Below are 9,225 nucleotides of genomic sequence, written 5' to 3'. Positions count from 1 at the left end.
ATTAATAAATTTTATGATTAATCAATTGTATGAGGTGAAGCAAGAAGCACTTGATTGTTGAACCTTTTATGAATTTGGTTCCCCTCAACAGAAACTTTTCTTGAAACTTACCAGTTTCATTAAGCTTGTGCTACAGAAAATAGAAAAGATGCTTAATAGATGAAGAGTCAGAAAATGAATGAGAATTTGCCAGTAAAATAAAATAAAAACTTTAAATATTCTAATATAGATTCATCATAGAAACAAAATAAAGGGTAGATTTTTTCTTTTCTCCCCTTTGGCGCTAGTTCCATGTTAGTGATCATTTGTAAAGTAATCGCATAAAAATGCACAGCTCTCCCTTTAGAAGTTCAGATCCTTTATGAAGGCAGGAAAGTCACAGCTCTGTCTGATCCTCTTCTCTGCATGCCTCCTAGTTTTGCCAAGGAAGCAGTACAGAATAACTGTTGACTCCAAATCAGGTAGGGGTAGGAAGTCTAATTAGTCTGCAAAGGGATGGCCATTCCTTTGTAGTTTGACACTGGATACACTTCAACACATTTGTACACTCCCATTTTTCAAAAAGGGAGCTTTGTAAAACTCTGGCATGCTTACATCCTGTTTCTTTTGCAATGCATCATACTGTGGCCAGAAGTGCTGCTATTGTATATCATCAGAGCAACTTCCAAGATTAACTAATACATACTCAAATCTTTTTTTGTTTTCAAAACAGCACTCTAGTTTGAAAGAAATTAGTCCAAACTAAAGACAAAAAAAAACCAAAACAAACCAAACCAAAAATGCCAAAACATAAAAGCAGCACATCTGTTGGATAGATAAATCCTCTAGAAAGCAGGCTGCAGTTATGTAGGGTAATAACAGCCAGAGCTTTGCAAAGCTCAGGGATGCTGCTTGACACAATGGCCTGCTTTCAACTTCCTCCTTGGTCAATGGGGTTTGTAACCTCTGGTTTTGCTGTCCAAAAATCTTCTAGAAGAAAGCAGAATCCAATCAAAATGGAATCTGCACTGTAAAATACCAATTCTTGCCCTTTCTCCCTAAACTAGTCTTGGTTCACTGGAGTGTCATTTTGGCAAATCTAGTCAAGTTTCACATCCCAGACTGTAATTAGAGAAGATAAACAATGACATGTCCTGTTAAGAAATAGTATTCTCAAAATTATAGTGGAAGGAACAACTGAAAAAATAGGCCAATGTGGAATAAGGCTATATTAAAAAAAAAATCACATGCAATGACACAATTTTCTTCTTGCAGTTCATGAATTGCCTGTTTTGTATAAGATGCTGGAGAAAAATACAGTAGAGAGAATTAAAGAAAAATCACTTTTGTTAGTCTGCTGACTTTTAATCACTCCAGCAAGAGCTAGGCTGCTTTGAGTAAGAATGCCAACCTGAAACAAAAAGCGAGAAGTTGTGGAAACCTGTATCTGATGAGACTAAAAATGGCAGTTCTGGAGCATGCCAATATCATGGCACAAGCAGAACACTGCACTCTCCACAAGTGCCCAAATAGGGTTATGTCAGCTCCTATCAATTACAACTTCCACTCCCAAGCAAACCTCAGAAATGACAAATATGGGTACAGGTACAAACATGACAGAGAAAAACATTTTTAATATATACAGTTATTTTTATACCATGTGCTCCACAGATACCAGACCCTGATATTGTAAAAGAAATAGACAAAATCATGACAATCACTGACATTTGGTCTTTCTAGACTTTGAACCTGTCTTAAAAGATTTGAAAGCAAAGTTTTATATCCAAAGTCTTCACAACAAATTGTCTTGGAACTCGGAACTGATATTTAAGAGTATGTTTTTATCATCTTTGCTTCCACTTAAGCCAATCCAGATAGAAGTCCTCAAGCATCCCCAAATTATAGCTTCCCCCCTGCCCCCCCATCCTTTTCCTCTCTTCTCTTTTACATGCTCTGTAATCACATGTCACCAAAGAATATCTCTCTTCTCCATGAACCCACCATTCCTGTAGCAGTTACAGGGGTTCAAGGAAATCATGTTCGCAGCAACTCATAAACCAGCACACATTTGTATGAGTGTGCTCCACCTCAAGAGAATAAAGCCAGTTATTCACCAGCCAACTCGCACAATTGCTACAGCACACTGTTATTAAAAATCCCCTACTGACAACTGTAAAGTACCTGCCATTCCTGTTGCCACATTGTAGGGGTGGGATTTGGTTGCTTTCAAATTGTTTATGACTTGTTCATGACACATGGCAACAAACACCCTGGCTACATGCATGGAACAGTAATTGAAAGCAGTCAGACTGTGGTAAACAGAATAGGAAGAATAATTTTATTCCACATAAATACTCATATTGCATAATCTTCTCTGCAGAGAAGAGCACATATTTATGGAAAGTCCTGATTTTGTTCCTGTGGAAGTGCTAATTTCATAATTTAACTCAAAGATCCCTATGGCTCCAGCTTTCTCCTCCCATATGCAGAAAATTTGACACCTAGACACTAAATTAGATATTATAGACTCAGACATTACTAAGACAGGGACCAATGTTCATACATTGAACTTTATTAGTTTTCTTTTCATGTAGAATTGGACCAAATAATTTTCTTATTTACCTGCCTATTTTGATGACACTAATCAAAATCTGTGGTGCCAGGGAAGGGAATCTCTGAAGAAATACTTATTTGCCTTTAACAGCTGAATGCTTGCAACAAATTCCCATGTGATCATTGGCTTGTTTGTGAATGCCATAACACAGGTTATGAAGCTGCATTTGATGGCAAGTGTAGCATTTAAAGAAATGCCAGATAGAAATGGATGTACTATGTTAAAATGTTTATGAAGCAAATAACAAATTTGCATCAACACTTCCTAAATTTTTTACTTTGCCTCTGCCTTAAAATACAATTTTAAGTACAACAGTAATTAGTTGAGCATATTAACTTAGTAAAAACTGAATAAAAAAGGTACGTGCAAATCTCTCATTCTGGACAATCAAGTGAATCAATGGGGTAATCCACTATGAAAATTATTTGAAGAATGAGCAAATTGTGTTGGTAGAGTTTTCCCTCCCACTTCCAGCTCCTCTTGTATTCTACTACTGTGAGACTTCAAATACATAACATTTAGGTTTCAGCTAGACTTTGCCAGAGAGAAATATTAATTACATTAAAAACTCTAATTTCTTTTACACTTACAAGAATGAAGTACATATTCCCACACAGAACAAAACAAGAGGCTCACAGTATTGAAATAAGCATGCATGTCTCCCCAAACACAGCAATAAAGATGTAGGCAGTTACACTTTCAACATTTGTTTTATTTTAGAATGTGGGCTAATTTTTCCTTTCTTCCATCCACTTCTGTGTGGAAATTCTTGTGTGAGATGTGCTTTCCATATAAAGTCCTTTTACTGGGCACTGCCAGAGCATAGCTGGAAAAAAGGATGACCATGAGTAGTCCCCCTAAATTTTCTATAATTTTATATTTTGCATGTACTTTAAGTTTGTAATTTACATTGCATCTTCATGAACAATATCTGCTGTGGTTGTTTTAGTAATGACATATGATAAGCCTGTGCTTCTGTTAGCAAGTCTAACAAGGGAATGGGAGTCTTGTGGCAAGAGTCCTAGCAGACAAAGAAAAAACTGTTTTGTATTTTCAAACATATCTGAGGTTACCAGGTGTCAAACACTGGAGATAAACGGCATCCAAAGTGATATTACATTAAGGTCACAACACACAGAAAATAAACATTTTGAATTGCACTCAACAAAAACATCAGATTTAGTATTTTTTATAGTGGAGGGAAGTCCCCTAGTGACAAAAAGTGTCAAGTAGCTATCCTTATCAAAATGACCATTTCTCTATACAGATGCTAAAGATTCCTCACAGCATGATAAATTTTCTTCAGGAATCAGGATGCCCACAGAGTAGACATTAATGCATGTGCTCTGGTAATCTCCTGGGAAGCCCAAGGAGTCACATCACAATTGCTTTGTGCCAAATCCCAGAAGAAATTACTTAGTGAGTCTTCAAATGTTTCCAAGTGGTTGACAGGTCCTACTATAAACAAAGCCATTCAGTTCAGCAGTGGACATGGTGGCTACTGTGTTTGGTCACATGAACAAAAGCCTCTTCTGCAGTCTTTTGTACTTTTTGTCAAAGTTCCTGGTTTTCTGAGTATTTTGAACCTAGCCACCCAGTGAGACCTGGTCAGCAGGACCTTTGCTTTGGAATGATGATGAAGGAACCTACCAAGATACAGACTGATAAAGCATACTATCCTTGCAAAGCACTTCTGCCACTTGATGCCAAATTTTTGAGAAATTACTTTAAATCTAAGTCTTAATAGAGAGTTTCAGAAAAATGTCTGAAAAAAATGTCAGTATAAAGATTATGAGACTAGAACCTCCACTCTGGAGAGCTATCAGCATACCACACTTGGACCCATTAATGCCATTGCTATTGTTCTTGTATTTTACTCAACAGCAAGCAAAGCTTTCTGAACACAGCAAACACTTACGTACATGAGCACTCTTACTGCCTCACTAAGACCATTCAAATGGACGGAGTTACTCAGGCAAGTAAGTGTAGGATGAAGGCCAGATGTGTGTGGTTTCTGTTACCAAAAGCTGTTGAGATGAAGTGCAGCAGTTATGAGTACCTGCATGCCTGTTCTACAAACACAGATTTAGTATTGACACTGAATGAAGTATTTTTCCCAAGCCTGTGCAGATACACTTGATTAATTTCAGCACAAAAGAAATATTGCTGTTTTTTACAACAGCTTACAGACATTTCAGTATGGCCTCATTCCTGCAAAGCTGAATTCACACCAAGAAATATGGACTCTATCTTGAGCAGCGCCATTTCTTGACAATATGCTATACATAACAATCTTTGAAAAGCTTTAAAAGCTTTTCATACTGCAAATTGAAAAGGTGTTTGCATTGAGAAGTATGCTAACTGTGGATATTCTTTCACAGTCACAAGCAAACCCACATTAGGTATTGAATTAATACAATAATTAATATCTCTTCATTCTACCCCACACTCACAATTATTCACAAAAATGCTTACAATGCATTGTAGCAAACATTAGGCCTAATACACATAAAATTATGTGGAAAACATTTTCCCACTGGAAAACACTGGGAGAAATCAGGTCATCACAATGTCTCAAGTTCTGCAATATCTTCTTCAAAAGTAACACCTCCAGGTATTTTGGAAGATGGAGCATTAATCAGGGTTTAGCAAAAGCCAGAAAAACCTTCCCAGAAGCCCTTGACAAATTGAAATTTTAACTCTAGAATCATTTCAGTCTTGCAATCCAATCCACAAATTTATCAAGATGTCTTAAAATAAATGTTTCATCATTAATACCTTAAGAAAGCCATTCTGTACCCATGGTTAATATTTTTTCAATAAATAAGATTTACATCATCTCAGTAGCCCTTCTTTGCATCTCATACTGGTAATGATCAGAATCAAACTAGTAAGTGACAATGTACTTTTTGTACTGATACAATCTCATCCAATGCATACTAAATGCACATTATGAACAACATTGTTTCTGCTTCCAGTATCCTAATTTTTGTTAAAAAAAACACTGTCTTGTTAGAACCTAAGTGAATTAATTATGTCTGCAGTTTCAGTGAATGTTGTGTTTTCAGTTTCACTCCATTCTAATCCTTCAGTTAAAATCACAGGATTTTCCCCAGTTCTCTGCAGGTCTTGCAACCCTTCCCAACTTCATCTCATCCACAAATTACGTATAACTTAGATGGTGACCTCAACCTAAGTCACTGATATGTGAAACAGGATGTGTCCCTAGGCTGATCTCTCTCCATTTCCATTCTGAAAATAATTTAGAATTTACTGCAATCTCTTTTTCCACCAGCTTTAATCCCGTTTTCAATTCTCATCTTAATCTATTTCTATTCAAGTATTTTTAGAGTCTTATGTCAAGCATTAGTTCATTTTAAGTAAATTAAATTCATTGCATTCATTTTCTAAAAACTCCATGTCCCAAACCACTTGGGATGAGGGGAAGAATGAAAGGGCAAGGAGGAAATATACTATATACTACCATACCCATATTTGAACTTCAAAGGCTTTTGTTCACCATCTGAAGTAATTTCTTGCTTAGTCTTGTAGTTAGAATAGCAGGTCTAAAGTTGATCACAGCTTTTTTTTAAAAATACAATTGTCTAATTCTATTAAAGGTTCTTATTACTGCATTTATACTTATTTCAGTATTGTAGAAAGGAGGTTAATTTGGACCTCTGATAAATTCAATATTTTAAGATTTGCCTTAGATGCTACTACTTTATATATTCCTGCCTGTCATTTACAACTACCATGTTTCTGTATCTCAAATCTTCTAATTTCTGCCCATTGTTCCCTAAATTATCCTAACATCAGGTGCCCACCAAGCTACTCCATCACACCCCTTCCCAGTGGGACAGGGGAGAGAAAACAAGATGGAAAACAACTAGTGGGTTGAGATAAGGCAAAAAAAAACCCCAAAAACCCAACCCAGAACAAAACAACAAAAAAAAAAACCCACCAAAAAAACACCTTCTCTGCCTCACCTACAAATTCTGTTTATTTGGGGAACTTATAATGATCAGCCCTTGTCCTCTCGTTACTTGTCAGAATTACAAAAAATCCTGACTATATTAATAAATGTTAAATATAAATAATCCCATTTTATAGATGGGCTAATTGAGGCAAAGGAAAGTTTACAATTGCATCAACTACTTAGCTGGAGGTCTCCAAACTTCTACAGATTAGTTTGTTGGGCTCTGACTTGTGAAATAACTCTGAGTAGTTTTTTCTATATATCCTTCTTTAGATGTTGCAGTCATACTGCTGCCAAAGAGACTCTGAAGCTCTTCAAAGAATGGAAGTACAATGACTACCTCTTTCTTTACAGCACATACCAGCTAAAACCCGGACCAAATAATCTTTGCAAATTACCCAAGAATGCCTAAACATGCAGGCTATCACTCAGACTTAGCACTGTATTAAACTACAGCAGACTCAGCATTGTGTTAAACTACAGCAACCTCCTCCCAGCTATGGGAACACCACAGATTGAACACAGACACTGAAAATGGGGAGGCAAATCAAAACAGGAAGGAAAGCACAAAATCAGTAGATAGCATTTTAAGGCAAACAGACCCCTGTAGTTTTTTGCAGATACTAGGCAGTAACTTATGCAATCTCCCAAGTTCTCCAAAAGGGTACATCAAGTCAATTTTAATTACTTAATAAATATGACATATTTAATAAGCATAGATTCTTAGGATGAGAGGATCTACTCTCCATTTTCAGAATGCTGTCAACTTGCATTTTTGTTGCTTCCCATTTATAGCTCAACTTTACATTCTGCTGTTTTGTCAACTAGGTTAACTTTCTCCTGGGCTGTAAAGTTACATTTGTTCCAGACTGCATTAAAAAAAAGTTATGGTTTTTTTCCCCTGTCATTCTAGTGCTCCTTTCCACCTCTTCTATCCCCCTGTAATCTTCTGCCTTAAGAGCCAGCATTTTTTCTCATCACTTTCAAAGTTCTAAAGAAATTAGACAACCTCATTAAAGTAATTGTCCTGTTTCCATTCCATGTGGGATTTTAAGAACTTCTTCTGCAATCACTTCTGTGCCCACTCTCATTCTGTGAAGAATGTGATTTCTTTTTCTCCCCTGGCATATGCCTTCCCTCTTTCAAGTTTGTTTTCAATGCTCTTATAAATAAGTTTCCTATTCTGAGATCATTTAGGGCATTACAACAGTGTCTATAATCAGACTGTTCCAATACTCTTGTAAGCCAAGGAGAGCTCTGCTGGCAGCACTAATACTCTTTTCTTGATTGATAGTGAAATATCTAATGGAAATTCATGTTTTGTCCAGTTCTCTTGTTACTACAGCTGTGCATTGAAAGGTGATGATGCAGTAAGAAAAAAGTATTGCTCCTTTTCCCAACAAACTTGGTTAAAATTCCAGTGTTTAAAAATAGATACTGAGGTGATTGTGAAAAATGGTTGCTGTCAGCACCAGGATGGTTTGGTGGTTTAGAAACTTGGCATAAAAGTCTAGGTTTTCCTAGCCCAGATATCCTGGCTCAGGCTCTAATTCCATAAACCGCACGACAAAGGATACTGTAAAAGTACGCAAGAATTACACTTTATATAAGCATGGGCATTTTCCAATCTCAACCAAAACATTAGCACAAAGACTTTACAATAACAGAAACGACATTTGATCTTTTGTAAATTTAACTTCCTCTGAATGTGTGTTCTCATTCTTTTTGTAATGCGCTCCTATTTTAAAGCTGACATGAAAAAGAAGAAAACCAAAGATCATTCATTTGGAATGCCAAACAATTAAATGCTAACTTTTGGCCCTATGCTAGTACATCTAAAATCTCACATTAAGAACAGCCTTTGACAGCAGTACTTATATATTTGTACCTAACATTTTCCCAATATTTGCAAACAAGGTAATAATTGTTTTTTGAAAGGCATTCCTATAGCTCACCATTGAATTTACATGCATTATATTGCATGTATTACATGTATTACACTGATATGTCTGCACACAAAACACCTCCTCCCCACAATTCTGCTTCAGGCAAGAAGTTTCTCTGCTGTTAGTTTCTCATAGGTCAGTATTGTACAGTCTCAAATACTACTGTTACAATCACATTCTGGAATGTGATCATACTTAGGCTTGTGCTTCTTAAACTTCACTTACAAAGGACACTGTTAAATATTCCACCTGAAATTACTTCAAAAATTTGAGAACACTGCTTCCAGTATTAGTAAATCCAACTAATTTGAAAAGATCTTCACCTTTTCATAAAGGATGACCTCCTCTGCAATGCACTTTTTAAAGACTTCTGTAGGAATCCTGAAGTATAATATGGAACTTTGCTTGGAGAGAAATGAAAATACAAAGAACTGCAAAAACATAAAACCTTTTAAGTAACAAACGCTCAACAGGTTGACTAAAATTCTAGCTTACTGTCGTGGTTTGAGGAAGTGGGTTTTCTGGGAATGCTGTGGTCAGACCAGTAAGTGTTTAGATGTGAATACTGGCAGCTGGTCCGGCCACTGAGGCATTGGATACGCCTCTGAGAACACAGGGGTTAAAGCAGTTTTCCTCCGGGACCGCTCTCTTGGAGTTCTGGTCAGGGAAGAGTCAAGACCTCCCCTGCCCGGCTTTGAGCTGGGCGG

This window comes from Geospiza fortis, unplaced genomic scaffold, assembly GCF_000277835.1.
Source record: "Geospiza fortis unplaced genomic scaffold, GeoFor_1.0 scaffold162, whole genome shotgun sequence".
NCBI classification, from domain to species: domain Eukaryota; kingdom Metazoa; phylum Chordata; class Aves; order Passeriformes; family Thraupidae; genus Geospiza; species Geospiza fortis.
Note: the sequence above shows the minus strand (reverse complement) of the source record.